Here is a 14,714-nt window from a genome sequence, read left to right on the forward strand (position 1 = left end):
ACATTTGTGAGCAGATTATATGTTACCTTTTAACCAGCTATTTGCACAAGGGACCAGTTTACAGACTGGCTGAGACCAGCCTGCACGAGGCACCAGTTTACCGACTGGCTGAGAGGGAGATTTATGAAAGAGCAAACAAAGCACAATATAGAAATGGATCATCACTGGACAAAACAGTCCTGTCCTGGTGCACACCTTGTTTGGGTGTGCCTAACAAAGTTGCTTGGGCCAGTTATGCAGCTGAGACCTTAGCAGCAGGCTTGCTTTCGGGCATCGCTGTCCTGACCCTGGCTCCTCCGCTGCAGCACACCCACTGCAGCTTAAATAAATGGAGCCTGTAGCTACGTTCGCCCGGGCCTGCGATGTTGCTCCTGTGGACCTGGGGTCAGGGGAGCTGACACAAATGTGCTGATGTTCATTCGCATGCTGTGCTGTGAGGGCTTTACCTCCGACTCCAGATATCCTTATCCTGTCAGCAGCCGGGGACTGTGCCAGGCTGACTTTCCGGCTTGTGAGCAGGGTAGAAGGAAGCCCCAGACCCCACAGTTTGACAGTAAGGTTAGAATGCTGACAGACATGATTTTCTGCAAGAGAAACTGGGCCTAGTTTGGGAATATAAGATTCCATTAAATCTGTGTGGTAGTGAACGCTCTCACCCAAGGGATAGATTAGGGGTGGGGCAGATGAAGGGTTGTCCTTTGTGTTACTGAACAGGAGTTGAACTGATGTTGACAGTCTGAGGGATCAGATGTGGGATTGAAACGAGCTGTCAGTGGTGCTTTGGTTGCTGCTCACTCCTGCAGGCGAGCAGACGAAGGAATGTGTTCCTGACCAGGAGTCAGCAGTTCCTGGAGCCTACCTGAAAGGTAATGTGATGCACCTGCTGAGTCAGGGAGTCGCCAAATGTAAAACAAATGTTATCAGCAATAGGAAGCTTGCTGCTTGAGAGTTTTGAGTGGACCAAAAACATTAAAAGTTCATTTGGTTGAGCTGCAACACTATCCAAATGCAAAAGGGAATGCAAAGCCTTGCCTAACCGTGCAAGTCAGGCCCCCTCCCAGCAGTGAGGATAGTGCTCAGTATAGGAGCGACACCACATGACAAAAACTGCGAGTGTGCAGGAGCCGAGAGAAGGCCGTGGGCCCTGGCTCTGGATGCTGACAGCCTCACTCCTGCTGTGGGAGAGGTAGCTGTGCCAGTTTTCAGACACTGACCCCAGAGCAAAGGGCTGAAGGAGAAAGAGGACCCTCCCCCACCCCTGGCCTCCTCACCCCCTTGGTTGATCTGCCACCCATTTATCACCCAGCTGTAGCCCCTGACTCACATGCATTTTAGACTCCGCTGGGAAAAAGCATCTGGACACTTTCAGTAGTGGGGAGGGGAGCTTCCCTAGTGAGCCTGGCCCTTTGGGAGATTCCGTGTAATGTATTGCGTGCCCAAGAATATCGTGGCACACGTTAATTGTCAGGGATCCTCTCATTCAGGGACTGCCTTATGTAGAGAGCTGATGGTGGGGCATCAGTCACTCCCTAGCCTGCCTCCTTGTCCCATCTCTGGTGGTCCAGCAGAAACAATACAGAATCCCAGGAGGAGAAAGGAGAACGTTCTTTCCAACTTCCAGTATCATTTATTTTTCGAGGAGTCAACTGTTTACATAGTAAAAAGCTATGGGAGGTCAAAGGCACATGCCCAGGTTGCGGGTTCAATCCCCAGTGGGGGGCGTACAGGAGGCAGCCAATCAATGATTCTCTCGCCTCATTGATGTTTCTCTCTCCCCTCTCCCTTCCTCTCTGAAATCAATAAAAATATATTTAAAAGGAAAAAAAAAAAGCTTTGGGAGGTTAGTGCAACACTTCACAGGTTAGGACAGATAAGCAAAGAATAACTTTGTTGATATGTAAACTAGTGTATAAAGGCCAAATTCCATAATGTTAAAGCCCACGTGTTCATATAAAATACTGTGTAGCTACATCAATATTGAGTAAATTTGTTGGTATGTCACATTTTCATTTTCCAGTTATTGGAAATCACTCCTTTTAGCAACCTGAGTAGTCAGGCCATCTCCCAGCACAACATCGCCACCTGCCGCCACGGCCACCACGTACACCCCTTTTGGAGAAAGACAGCTATTAACCTGCTCTTAGGCTCTTGTTGAAACTGAATGCTGGACCCATGAAGCCTTCTGTATCACTTGGTGTGACATCTCCACTTTAGGGTGAATAAACTGCAGTTGGAAAAGTAATATGGACCCAGCAGGCCTTGCAAAGAAATGGTTTATTTGGGAGTGCAGCTAGCCTGACCATAACAGTATTTTAATTTTACATGAGAAACTAGTAGCTACCCCTTTGGGGGATACTTTTTGGCCAACTCCACTGCCTGAAAGCCACTGGTTTAGTGGGGGGGTGGGGGGGGGTCTCAGTTCATAGGTGCCCGGGCTTGGTTCAACCACTTGGCAGTAATTTCTACCAAATACCAACAACTCTAGTGGTTATAGAAAGAAAGTCTAAAATTTATATAGAAAGGCAAAGGAACTAAAGTGGCTAAAACTATTTTAAAGAATAAAGAAATGGGAGGAATCATTCTGCCCAATTTCAAGACCACAGTAATCCAGACTGTCTGCTACTGGTGGGAGAAGACACATACATGGATAAAACAGAGCAGAGACCCAAAAAACAGTCCCACCAATGTCATCAACTGGTTCTGACAAAGGTGCAAAAGCAATGCAATGGCGGAAGGGTAACCCTTTCAACAAATGATGCTGGAACAGGGCTAGAAGATGCAAAAGTATGAACCTCTCCCTAAACCTCACACTTATATAAAACTTAAAATGGATCATAGATTTTAATGTAAAGTTAAAAATTTTTAGTGCCCTGACCAGTTTGGCTCAGTGGGTAGAGCGTTGGCCTGCAGACTGAGGGGTCCCAGGTTCGATTCTGGTAGAGGACATGTACCTTGGTTGTGGGCACATCCCCAGTGGGGGGTGTGCAGGAGGCAGCTGATCGATGTTTCTCTCTCATCGATGTTTCTAACTCTATCCCTCTCCCTCTCTGTAAAAATTAGTAAAATATATTTTTAAAAAAATAGAAAAAAAAGAAAGGAAAATTGTTATGATCTATGTTAGCAGATAATTCTTATCAAATTCTTGCCAAAATTATAATCCATAAAGGAAAACATTGATAAATTGGACTTCATCAAAATTTAAAACTTTGCAAAAGACCTTATGAAGAAGATAAAAAGACAAGCTACAGACTGAGAGAAAGTATTTGCCAGCTACATATCTAGAATATGTAAAGAACTCTCAAAACTCAACAGTAAAAAGAAAACCCAATATAAAATGGACAAAACGAATGAGACATTTCACAGAAGACGACCGTGACTAAGAAAGAACCTTATAAAAAGATGGTCAACATCACTATCCATCAGGAAATACAAGTTTAAATCACAAGACACATCACACCCCTACCAGAATGGCTGAAATAAATAGTATTAATACCAAATGCAGAGAAACTGGATCACATATATTGCTCATGGGAATATAAAATAGCCCAGCCACCCTGGAAAATAGTTGGGTAGTTTCTTTAAAAACTAAGCAGGTACTTCCCAGCATTTGCACTACTAGACATTTATCACAGAGAAGTGAAAACTTATGTAAAATCCTGTATACATTGTTTATAGCAGCTGTACTTGCAATAGCCAAAAACTGGACTCCACCAAAATGTCCTGAAGTAGGCGAATGGCCAACCATGGTATAGCCGTGCAAAAGAATCCTATTCAGCAATGAATGGGAACGAACTACTGACACAAGTTGCAACGACTTGGATGGATCTCAAAGGCATTATGCTGAGTGGAAAATCTGAAAATGTCACGGACATAATTCCATTTATATAACATTTTTGAAATGACAAAATAATAGGGAAATAATGTAGTGGTCACGGGGGTTGGGAATGCTGGAGGGGGCAGAGAAGTTATGTATGTGACCATAAAGGAACATCTGTGGTGATGGACTAGCCAGTACATTGGTTAGCATGCATCTACACGTGTGAGAAAATAACAACTATACATGCATATTGTACCAATGTCAACTTTCTGGTTTGGATTTTATACATTTTGTGAAAGATAACCACTGGGGGCGGGGGCGGGGGGTGGGAGGGATGACCAGGTGAAGAGTACACAGAGCCTCAGTTACCTTTGCAACTTCCTGTAAATCTATATTTCAAAAAAGTTGGTTTTTTTTTTTAAGATAAGCCAGATTGGCATGCAGACTATAGTTTGCTGACCCCGGCTTTAGAACAACAATGAGGCAAATGTCGTCTTAGTACATTGGAGCTGTCAGCAGTGCTACAACCGGGGAACCGTAGAGATCTTCAGCAGTTTCATTTGTTTCAAGGACTTTGATTAAGCAAATGATACACTGCCAACATCCGTTCTGGCGTTGACATTCTTTGAGCCTGTGAGTGCAGTATGGCATACTAGGACATGGCTGACTGCACTAGCCTTTCGCATGTGTGATTTCATAAGGGCACTTGTGTGTAGATAGATGTGCTTATCAAACCATGCCTAGGGCTAGATGAGGGAATGCCCATTTGGGATAATATAAAGAACAAAAGTTAAAAGTAAATTATAGGCCCAAATTTGTGGGCATTATAGAAAGTGTAACCTGAATCCTATGGATTCGCCTCACTCTTTTCCTGTAAGCTTCCATTGCCCCATTATAGGACATCTTGAGTTGATTTACAGACGGATTTGGGACCACTCTTGCCAGATGTTCAGATTGTGGACTCTCTTCTAAAAAAAATGAATATATATTACTAAAAGGGTAATATGCTAATTAGACCAGACATCCTTCCTGACGAAGCCGGGGCCAGAGGGAAGGCAGCCTAGGTCCCGGGTGCCTGCCGGCGGCTGGAGGAGGGAAGCCCGTGTCCTGGGTGCTGGAGGGAAGCCAGTACCAGCAGCTGGGGGAAGGAAGGCCTACTCTTGCACGAATTTTCATGCATCAGACCTGTGTGTGTGTGTGTGTGTATTGATTTTAGAGAGGAAGGGAGAAGGGGAAAGAGAGAGAGAGAGAGAAACATCAATGATGAGAGAGACACATCAATTGGTTGTCTCCTGCATGCGCTCCTACCAGGGCCAGGGATCAAGCCTGCGACTGAGGTACGTGCCCTTGATCAGAATCAAACCTGGGGCCTTTCAGTCTGCGAGCTGACGCTCTATCCGCTGAGCCAAACAGGCAAAAGATGAATTTCTAATACTGAGAATTAGTCTACTCATTTGATTGACCTTAAGAGGTGTGTCTTGCTCAGTCTTTACTAAATGCAGAAATGAAAAGCATTAGAATTTCTTTTGAGTCATCACCACTGTGGAATGGCACATACAGTAGATGCACACAATAGACTATGTGCCTGGGAACATTGCTGAGACAACAGAAATGCCTACTGGGGTTGCTGGGACAGCAGAAACTTAAGTGGAGAAAGAAATTGGCCAGCATTCCTTATTATATGCAGGAAGATTTTCTTGATGCCAGGAGGATATGCAAAACCTCAGGCTTTCCAGCTGCATTTGCTTTCTTATGTGGACTTAACTCACCATGACTTTGGTAGCAAAGCCTTTGACAAATGTACACACAGTAGTATTTGTCAAAATATCCAGACCAGGAAGCTTTAGAGGGAGGGTGCACCCGGATTTTTTTCTGGATGACTTTCATATCCCTTTCTCTTCTTCATGCTCACATTTCAGAGGTTACCCCCATCTTCAGGACTTTGCTGGTAGCAATGAGATTATAAACACAATGAGAAGCTTTACCAAAGTTGTGGAGATAGGGCTAAACTGAAATGACAGGTAATCAAGTAGTCAGGTGTGTGTGACTATAGTGCTTGTACTTCAAATGTCCTACTTACTTGAGATCTGTAAGTTTAGTTTTGTCTAGAAGTCGAGCTCTTGTGAATAATTCTAGAGACCAGAAGAGTCCACTAGTCTCCCCATCCTCCCCGCTGCACAGTTCACCCATGCTGTAAAGATCCCTCCGTCTGTGTCCCTCAGGGACAAACCAAACAGGTTATAAGAGGTGTGTGAATAAGTAAGTCAGTGCAAAATACATGGCTTCTTTTTTTTTTTTATTGATTTTTTTACAGAGAGGAAGGGAGAGAGATAGTTAGAAACATCGATGAGAGAGAAACATCGATCAGCTGCCTCCTGCACACTCCCCACTGGGGATGTGCCTGCAACCCAGGTACATGCCCTTGACCGGAATCGAACCTGGGACCCTTCAGTCCACAAGCCGACGCTCTATCCACTGAGCCAAACTGGTTTCGGCCATGGCTTCTTGTTTAATGGGGATGGAGTTTCAGTTTTGCAAGGTGAAAAAATTCTGGAGATTGGTTGCACAATAATGTGAATATACTTACTGCTATTGAACTATACACTTAAAAATGATTAAGACAGTAAATTTTGTTATGTGTATTTTATCACAATTAAAATTGAAAATTTGATAATATTATGGGACCTCAAAGGAGGCCAGTTGTCCCAGACAACCAGCGGAGGTGGTCTCTGAGTTAAGCCCAGACGTGTAGGTGGGACAGCGACACTGGCAGGTGACGCAGTGCTCTCCAGGCTTTCGTGTACATTAACTTCATGAATCCTCTCCATCCCCTTCCGGGAAGATACCGTCCTCTTCAGCCTGCCTCTGGAATCCAGGAGAAAGGCGGAATACTTTGGCTTACCTTACACTTAAAGAGTCAGACTGTGCAGAAATATTCCCATAGAATGTCCGAATCAAGAGAAGAGAATGGAGTAAATATAGGGTTCTGTAATCAATTTTATTCATAGAGAGAGATGTTTACAGCTTTAACTAAGTGCCAGGAAAATGTCAACAAAATAACAGGCATCTAAGAAATGTTTAAGTATGGTATTTTGATACTCATCTTTTGAAATTATAAAAATCAGAAATGTCCCACAGGAAGTTTTGCAACATGACAATGGAACTTAAAATATACAATAAGTTAAAGCTACCATCAACTGAATGTTTGCTTTCATTTGAAAAAAAAAATAAGTGCGCTAAAATATTTCTTTTAATCACAGGGCTTATGAGATGGCCACCTCTGCATGTCTGAGCCTGGCGGCACTTCGCAGATGGCCCTCCTTCCCTCTGGTCAACACAAGCTAGCCTTGGCCATGGGCCTACCGTCCAATCAATTGCAAAATAAAAATAAAAAGGTTGATTATATCCAAGTAGATGTTCAGAGCAGCAAACACATACTCTTCAGGGTCCAGCTGCACATGATGGCTCCCCCCCATCAACAGCTGCACATCCATCACCAAGTACTTAAAGAAAAGAAAGAAAAATGAGCTTCTTGAACTGTTCATTCCTATCCAATAACTGTCCTAAACCATCTGGGAAAGTTAGCATCGATACACATGATTGCGGAAAGTCGGCTTGTGGCTATATATGTTGTTATACAGCCTCAGCCATTTACAACGTTCACGTTTGCACTCCATTAAGGCAAGTGCTTTGTCCTTCCTTTGCTTTTCCAGTCCAGTAGCCTTGTGACTTTAGTCAACGAGATGGGCCAGGCGGGCATATTGGACACAGTGATACTACAAAATGCCCTGTGTTCTCACTGAACAAAGAATGAAAATAAAATGGTTCCCAGCATTTAGATTCACACACAGCAATAATTCTGAATTCCTGGAGCTTTGTGGTGATGTCGGTATTTCCAAAATAGAATGAGGGAAGGTCATGTCAGTGATCAGAGTGGAAGAGAAGGGAGTCAAACCCTAGGCTGGGGGGATGCTAAAGCAGACGCCGGCCTGGACCACTAGGCCCTTCTCCCCACTCCCCCTCCCCGCTCCCTTTGTGATTCCAGCAACTCTGGGAGAAGGTTTCTACTTTTACCATGTGATCCAGCAGTCACACTCCTTGGTATTTACCCAAAGCAGTTGAAAATTTATGTTCACAAAAAAACCTGCACGAGGATGTTTAGAGCAGCTTCATGCAAAATTGCCAAAACTTGGGAGCAACCAAGATGTCCTTCAGTAGGTGGCTGAATACATAAACTGTGATACATCCAGACCAAAATGAGCTCTCAAGCCATGAAAAGACACAGAGGAACCTTAAAAGTGCACATTACTAGGTGAGAGAAGCCAGTCTGGAAAAGCTACATACTGTCTGATTGCAACTATATGACTTCTGGAAAAGGCAAAACTGGGAAACAGTAAAAAGGTCAGTGGTCGCCAAGGGTTGGAGCCAGGGGAGGAATGAGTAGGCAGAGCATGGGATATTTAGGGCAGTGGAAATGCTCTGTATGATACCATAACGATGGAACATGTCCTTTATTATCCATTCCTCCAAATGCATAGAATGTACACCCACAGTGAACCTAATGCAAACTGTGGAGTTTGGGTGATATTGACACCTCAATGTAGGTTCATCAGTGTAACAAATGTACCTCTCCGGTGAGTATAGTTAATAGTAGGGGAGGCTGTGCATGTGTGGGCAGGGGTATATGGGAATCTCCGTATCTTCCTCCTGATTTTGCTCTGAACTTAAAAGTGCTCTAAAAAATCATCCTTATAAAAGGGGGAAGAGGAGCAGGGGGAGGAGGAGGAGAGAAAGGAAGAGGAGAGGGAGGAAGAGGAGAGGGAGGAAGGGGGGGGGGAGCAGCAGCAGCAGCAAGTCTCCAGGAGTGCTTTCCAGTGAATCACTGACTCTACTTGACTCCACGCTTAGCACAAGGGCTAAGGTGGTACCTTCCATGCATGCACCCTACTCTGCCAAGAGGAGGAGAAATGGACTTACAAATGAGAAGAGCACAGTTCCGAGTGCAGCATACAACAGATGCAACCACTGCAAGAAGAAAGGAGACAACTGAATATTAAGAACAAGATTTGAAATAACAAAAGGGCGCACTTAGGTCACTGCTGTTAGATAAGGACCCAATTTTAAGAAAGTCATATCTGGCTTTGATCCCTCCTGCTCCCAGGATGAATTATTTAATGTCTCTGAACCTGTCTTCTTATCTATAAAATAGATGAGATGTGTACTTTTCAGGAATGTTGTGAGAACTGAATTGGATGGCTATATGACAAACACATGGGCCTATGCCTGATACCTGTGAGAAGTCAGTGAATAGATTAAACAAAAAAGGGAATAAAGAAAAAAAAATAGGAGCCTCCTCTAGCTGCTGTTGGAAAAGTCCTACGGAGCCCATCTCCACTTCCATCACTTCAAACAAGCAGCACAAGGAGTCTGATCTACCCTGTGCGCGGGTCCACCCACACTCCTCCTAGGGAAGGACAGCGGTAGTCCAGGGGAGAAGCTCCACCATCATGGCCCAGACCTCCTGTCCCTGGGACCCAACCACCTGGCCAGCCCCTGGGACGGGCCTCGCAGTCCTACTGCCCCAGGGCCACTGCAGCCGGCTCCTGGGCCACACTCCACTTCTCAGTTGGTGAGAGACACGGGACCACTGTGCTGGGACGTGGACGTTACTTCCAGGACTTGCTGGTGGCCTTGCTGAGCCTTTCATCGTCCAGAATGCTCCCACGGACCCCCTTCCGGTCCCTCACCTGGGGTCGCATTGGCCCTCGAGGTCGGACGGCTCTACCAGCCTTCGTCGCTCCCCCACTCCTCTCTCACAGACATTTCTCCCAGGAAAGTCCCCCCACTCCCATCTCGGCTCTGCCTCTCAGAGGCTCCATCCTGACACCACCACCCCTCACCCGGATACCTAACGGTCCTCCGGGGGAGGCCCACTTACGTATGACCGTATGAAGATTAAGAGGATTCCGTAGATTAAAAGCACGACCAGCAAGACGAACAGCACTTCATTGAGCAGGGTGAAGTCCAGCTGGGGAAACACAACACCAGGCACAGCTCAGTCACCGCCTCCACGGAATTCCGGGAGGATGAGGATGCGCCTCATACCCTGCAGACAGAAACGGGCCCGTTGGCTAATAATGTACCAGGCCAGTTTGGAGAACCAGGGAAATCCATCAGCCCAACCACTGACAACAAGACATGAAGGGTCCTGCTGCCTGGGACTTGCTGCTGGCGGGAGGGGAGGGAGGACTGTGGGGAAATCACCGGGGCCGCGAGGGGATGGTTTTTGAAGCTGGCGATGGGCACATGGGAGCTCGTTCTGCCGCTCTATTTTAGTATTTCTACAAAATGTTCCCTAATGAAAAGGCACATTGAATGAGCAGGATGTAAATGTGTATGTGTAGCATGCTCATAATTACCCATATCTTCAAAGTGTGAGCATAGACTACATTAATGAAATAAAATAGACCTAGAGGTTAATTAACTGGGTGCCCTTTTCACATTTGTCTGCATACCTTTGAATAAAAAAATATATACATATACTAAACTTTCAAAAACTACTATTAATGATTCTTTTGTAATTTTGAAATTTATCAACATGCTTTTTGGTTTTTGCCTTTATAAATCAGTGGCCAAATCAGCCGGAGGAGGGAGATTAAAATTTCTTTTAAAGAAAGGGGAATATTAATCTTCTGGCCTGAGAAATCTGGGATTGTACAGCAAAAGAAGGTCCTTGAATCCGAGACATTTTCTTGCAAGAGCTTTTTCCTAGTTCCTCTAGTTCTGCCCTCACTCCCTACCTTTCACATACCCAGGAAATGTACTCTGAAGTCCTGCATCACCTCGTGTGGTCCTCAGCCCAGCAGCAGGGGCACCACCTGGGATGCAGATTGACCTTCCGGCTCTGCGTGTCCGGGGTGGAGCCAGCAAGCTGTGGTTCAACAAGCTCCCCAGGTGACATGCTGCTGAGAGCTGGTCCACAGGTGTGCTTCCCACACCTGGGGCTACTCCAAGCTGAGATGCGCTATCAGTACAAAACACACACGGGGTTTGAATATTAATTCAAAAAAGAGAATGTAAACTAGCTCATTCATATTTTTGTCATGTTGATTACTTGTTGAAATGACAATGCTTCGCGTACATTGGGTTAAGTGAAAGATGTTATTCAGATTAATTTCACCTTACTTCTTTTTACTTTTTCAATGTGGTCCCTGGGAAAGCCCGAAGCCCCAAGGAGAGAAGGCCACAGGACAGCAGAGAGGAGAGCGGAGGGGGGAGGAGCATGTCCCGCACGCCCTTATGGCAGAAATCTGTTTCAGTGATACCTACTTTTGTTTGGAGAGCAAATAAAGTGAGCGATAACGTCACCAGAGCGGTTGCCCCTATGGCCCATAACACCTCATCGGCCTCATAGAAACTGAAACCAGAGACTGCAGTTATTGTTCACATACAATCGAGGAAAAGCACATGCAAAAAGGAAAACGTGTATCACTGACTTACACTGACACGGCTCCCAGCATCAGACCTTGCAAAAATGTCTGCAAACAAAACGCACAATCCATCAGAAGGCTGATCCCGAGGCCGGCAGCAGGGGCGAGGACTGGAGGGGGCGGGGGGGGGGGGGGTGCTCGTTGGCAGGGTCTAGGGAGCAAGTGGGAATACCCACAACCCTAGTGCACAAGCTACAGGGCAAATGGTTATAAAAAAATAAACAGTACAATTAAACATTCTCCCTAAGACTAGCAAGAGAAAATTCTTTTATTAGAAAAAGAATTTTAGGACACAATAGCAACTTTCAACATATTTAGTGAAGTAAATATGTATTGATTAAGAATGTGGAAACCGCCCTGACAGGTTTGGCTCAGGGGATAGAGCATCGGCCTGCGGACTCAAGGGTCCGAGGTTCGATTCCAGTCAAGGGCATGTACCTTGGTTGTGGGCACATCCCCAGTCGGGGGTGTGCAGGAGGCAGCTGATCCATGTTTCTCTCTCATCGATGTTCCTAACTCTCTATCCCTCTCCCTTCCTCTCTGTAAAAAATCAATAAAATATATTAAAAAAAAAAGAATGTGGAAACCAACGTAAAGGGTTTACCTGCAGACCATATTATCATTAATCAACTGGGGCCATCCACATAGAATCATTTTATCCGAGCAGGATATGCTATTTCTACTGCAGCTTCACCAACCGTTTCAGTACCGACCTTTCCCGTGGTGCTTGGGTGAGAATAAAACACTTCTTCAAGCCTAGGGGCGGGCTGAGGCATGAGGCCTCCTCAGTGAGAGGGGTGGTGTGAGGCACTATTTACAGAGCATGAGCTGCACCTGCAGGTGCCCGGCCAGGGCTCGGAGCAGAGCTGTATTGGGGCTGCATCAGGCTGCAGGGTGCCCAGGGGCCGGTGCTGAGAGCCAGCAGACAGCCACTCAGGAGGATGTCAGGCTCCAGGACAGCGGGCTGACCTGAGAGAGCTGCCCACTCCCCATGCGTGTCCTTCTGCCCGATAGGAGCAGCTGGCCGATGGGGAGGGGAGAGCAGATTTTGCGGATGACCTGCCGCTCTCCCATACTGCCGGCGGCATTGGCATAAACACTCATACAGGATTCAACCCTGTCTCTGCTTCATCGGCTCAAGTAGTGACCAGCAGCCCAGGCCTTGGTTGTCCGGTTTTACATTCCTGCCACTCTGGTGGTACGAGAAGGAGGGGAGTCCTCCGGGGTGAGTACCGGGGATCCCACTTGCTGTCTGGACTGGGGTTCCTGGGGCTGAGGCCTGGACTCTAATCCAAAGCACTGCCAGGAATGCTCCTGTTGGAGTCCCAGCCGCAGCCTCAGCCATCCCCGTGGGCGGACGCCGTATGGGATGAAAGACTGCAAAAGAACCGGGCTCCTGGGAACCCTCAGCTGCCTCTCCACGGCCCAGACTGGGTGAGGAAGGGCCTACTGTGCTCAACCTACAAGTGAGCTGTCTTTGTTTTCATTAGAGGTCAAAAGGAAAAGGTTAAATACAGTGGGGCCTTGACTTACGAGTGTCCCGACTAACGAGTTTTTTGAGATACCAGCTGTCTCTCCACCGATTTTTTGCTTTGAGTTGACAGAGTAATTTGAGTTAACGAGCTCCTTAACGAGCTCCTTAACGAGCTCGGTCTCGGAACGAATTAAACTCGTAAGTCAAGGCCCCACTGTACCATGTATATCCTACATACGCATGGTACTTTAATAAGGTGCTTGTCTCTAACCTTCCTTTCAAGGTTAATTTTCTTCTACTTGCTCAATTGTTTCACATTTCTCCATCTTCAGGAGCACATGGAAGAGAGAGCAAGAAAGAGGGGGAGGGGGGGTGGGAGGAAGGAGGGGAATGATTTCAAGCCGGAAACCCCCCTTCAGTTTTCCCAAGGGCAGGACAGTGAGTAACAAGAGGCCTTAGAAGTCGAACTTGCCCCATGGCTCAGGGGCCACAGTTCCAGGGGCAAGAGCAGTCTTCAGGGTGCGAGTGTTTTCCTTTCTTCCCTCGGGTCCTTTTCTGAAATGGTTTTCTCTGTGCAGTTCCTAGCACTTGGGCAAGACATAAAGTCTGGGGAATAGAACGAATTCTTACCCATCTATAATATTCCTTCTCTTAAGCTTTCCCTGCTGTGGAATAAACAGCAAAACTTCAGAAAAGAGAGTTTCCTTTAAGACCAATAGCTTTGATCTCTTCTTGTAACAATAAATTTAAAAAATCAAAACCATTGAAAATTCTTAAAAATTCAAAATTTCTGGAAAAATACTCGCCCCCTCCCCCCAACACACACACACTCACCCACCCACACCACCACCACCACCATCATCCCCCTCACTTGCCTCTGCTCCAGGATTCTCAGTATCTTTCTATTTGGCTTTTAGCCCCCTCCGCTTCCTGAGTGTGGTCTGTGCAGGAACAGGGAGGCCCCACTTGCTCAACTGGCCAATGAGCAAGGGATCCACACCAGCTAAAAAAAAAATCCCCTCAACGCTCTGGCTGCTGAGAAAATGCCCAAATGTGGGCACCAGAGGGTCCGTCTTCTCCAGCCTGGGAAAGAAGCTATTCTCTCCGACACAGAAATCACACTGGGCGCTCTGCACAGTAGGGATGTCCCCTCTTTGGTCATGTGTCTTTGCTCGCTTTGACCACCAGGTGGCGCAGATTCGAATCTAGGCTCAACATTCAAGTGCATAGGACTGCAGTTTGTGTACTAATCTAACCACTGGCTTTAATCTTTTACCCTTATTTTTTCCCCCAATCATATTCCTCCGTATATATTCTACATTTTTTTAGTTTACCAAATTCATTCTTTATTGGATGAGTAACTGGAAACAAATTCGCCATTACCTTTGTGAAAATTTTGCTAGTTTAAAATGATCTCCACCAACTTATCTTCATTTATACTGTGGATATTTTTATAAGCTCCCATATGGAACCAGATGAGGAATCAATTGGTAAATGAGTCTTCCAACATGGAAAGGTGGTCAACAGTGCTTGGGAGGACACGCCAGCTCTCCCCGAAAGAATCACTTGCCAACACACTGAGCCGGTTCTGGGTCCCCGCGGGCAGCACAGACAGGAACTGGCGGCAAGAAAAGGTGCCACCAGGTTTCTGAGCCACAGAGGGCCCATGTGGCGAGGCCTGGCGAGCGGACGCCCACAAGGTGGCGCTGGTGAGACCAGAACAAGACCACGGATAAAGGAGACGAGCCACGGAGCAGCGGGCAAACACCCCTCACCGCCCAGCGCCGGACCCGCTCTTGGGAACTGGGAAAGGCCTCCTGGACTGAAATTCGGGGAATAGGAGGAACCTGAGCTGAGCTGGTTTCAGCTCCCAGTGAGACTTGAAATAAGTTTTACAAAAATAAAGAAAATGATATGCCGTGTACATGAGTTT

At 46.3% G+C, this 14,714-nt stretch overlaps 1 long non-coding RNA gene across 1 annotated transcript; it reads right to left on the reverse strand.

Moving 5' to 3' along the window:
• Positions 1-6,806: 6,806 nt before the first annotated feature.
• Positions 6,807-10,073, reverse strand: LOC132242929 (uncharacterized). The gene is made up of 3 exons (XR_009454735.1): positions 9,756-10,073; positions 8,795-8,842; positions 6,807-7,320 (listed from the first exon to the last, which is right to left on the reverse strand). It is a non-coding gene; the product is annotated as an uncharacterized LOC132242929 (long non-coding RNA).
• Positions 10,074-14,714: the final 4,641 nt, after the last annotated feature.

Source organism: Myotis daubentonii, chromosome 10 (genome assembly GCF_963259705.1).
Source record: "Myotis daubentonii chromosome 10, mMyoDau2.1, whole genome shotgun sequence".
In the NCBI taxonomy this organism is placed as follows: domain Eukaryota; kingdom Metazoa; phylum Chordata; class Mammalia; order Chiroptera; family Vespertilionidae; genus Myotis; species Myotis daubentonii.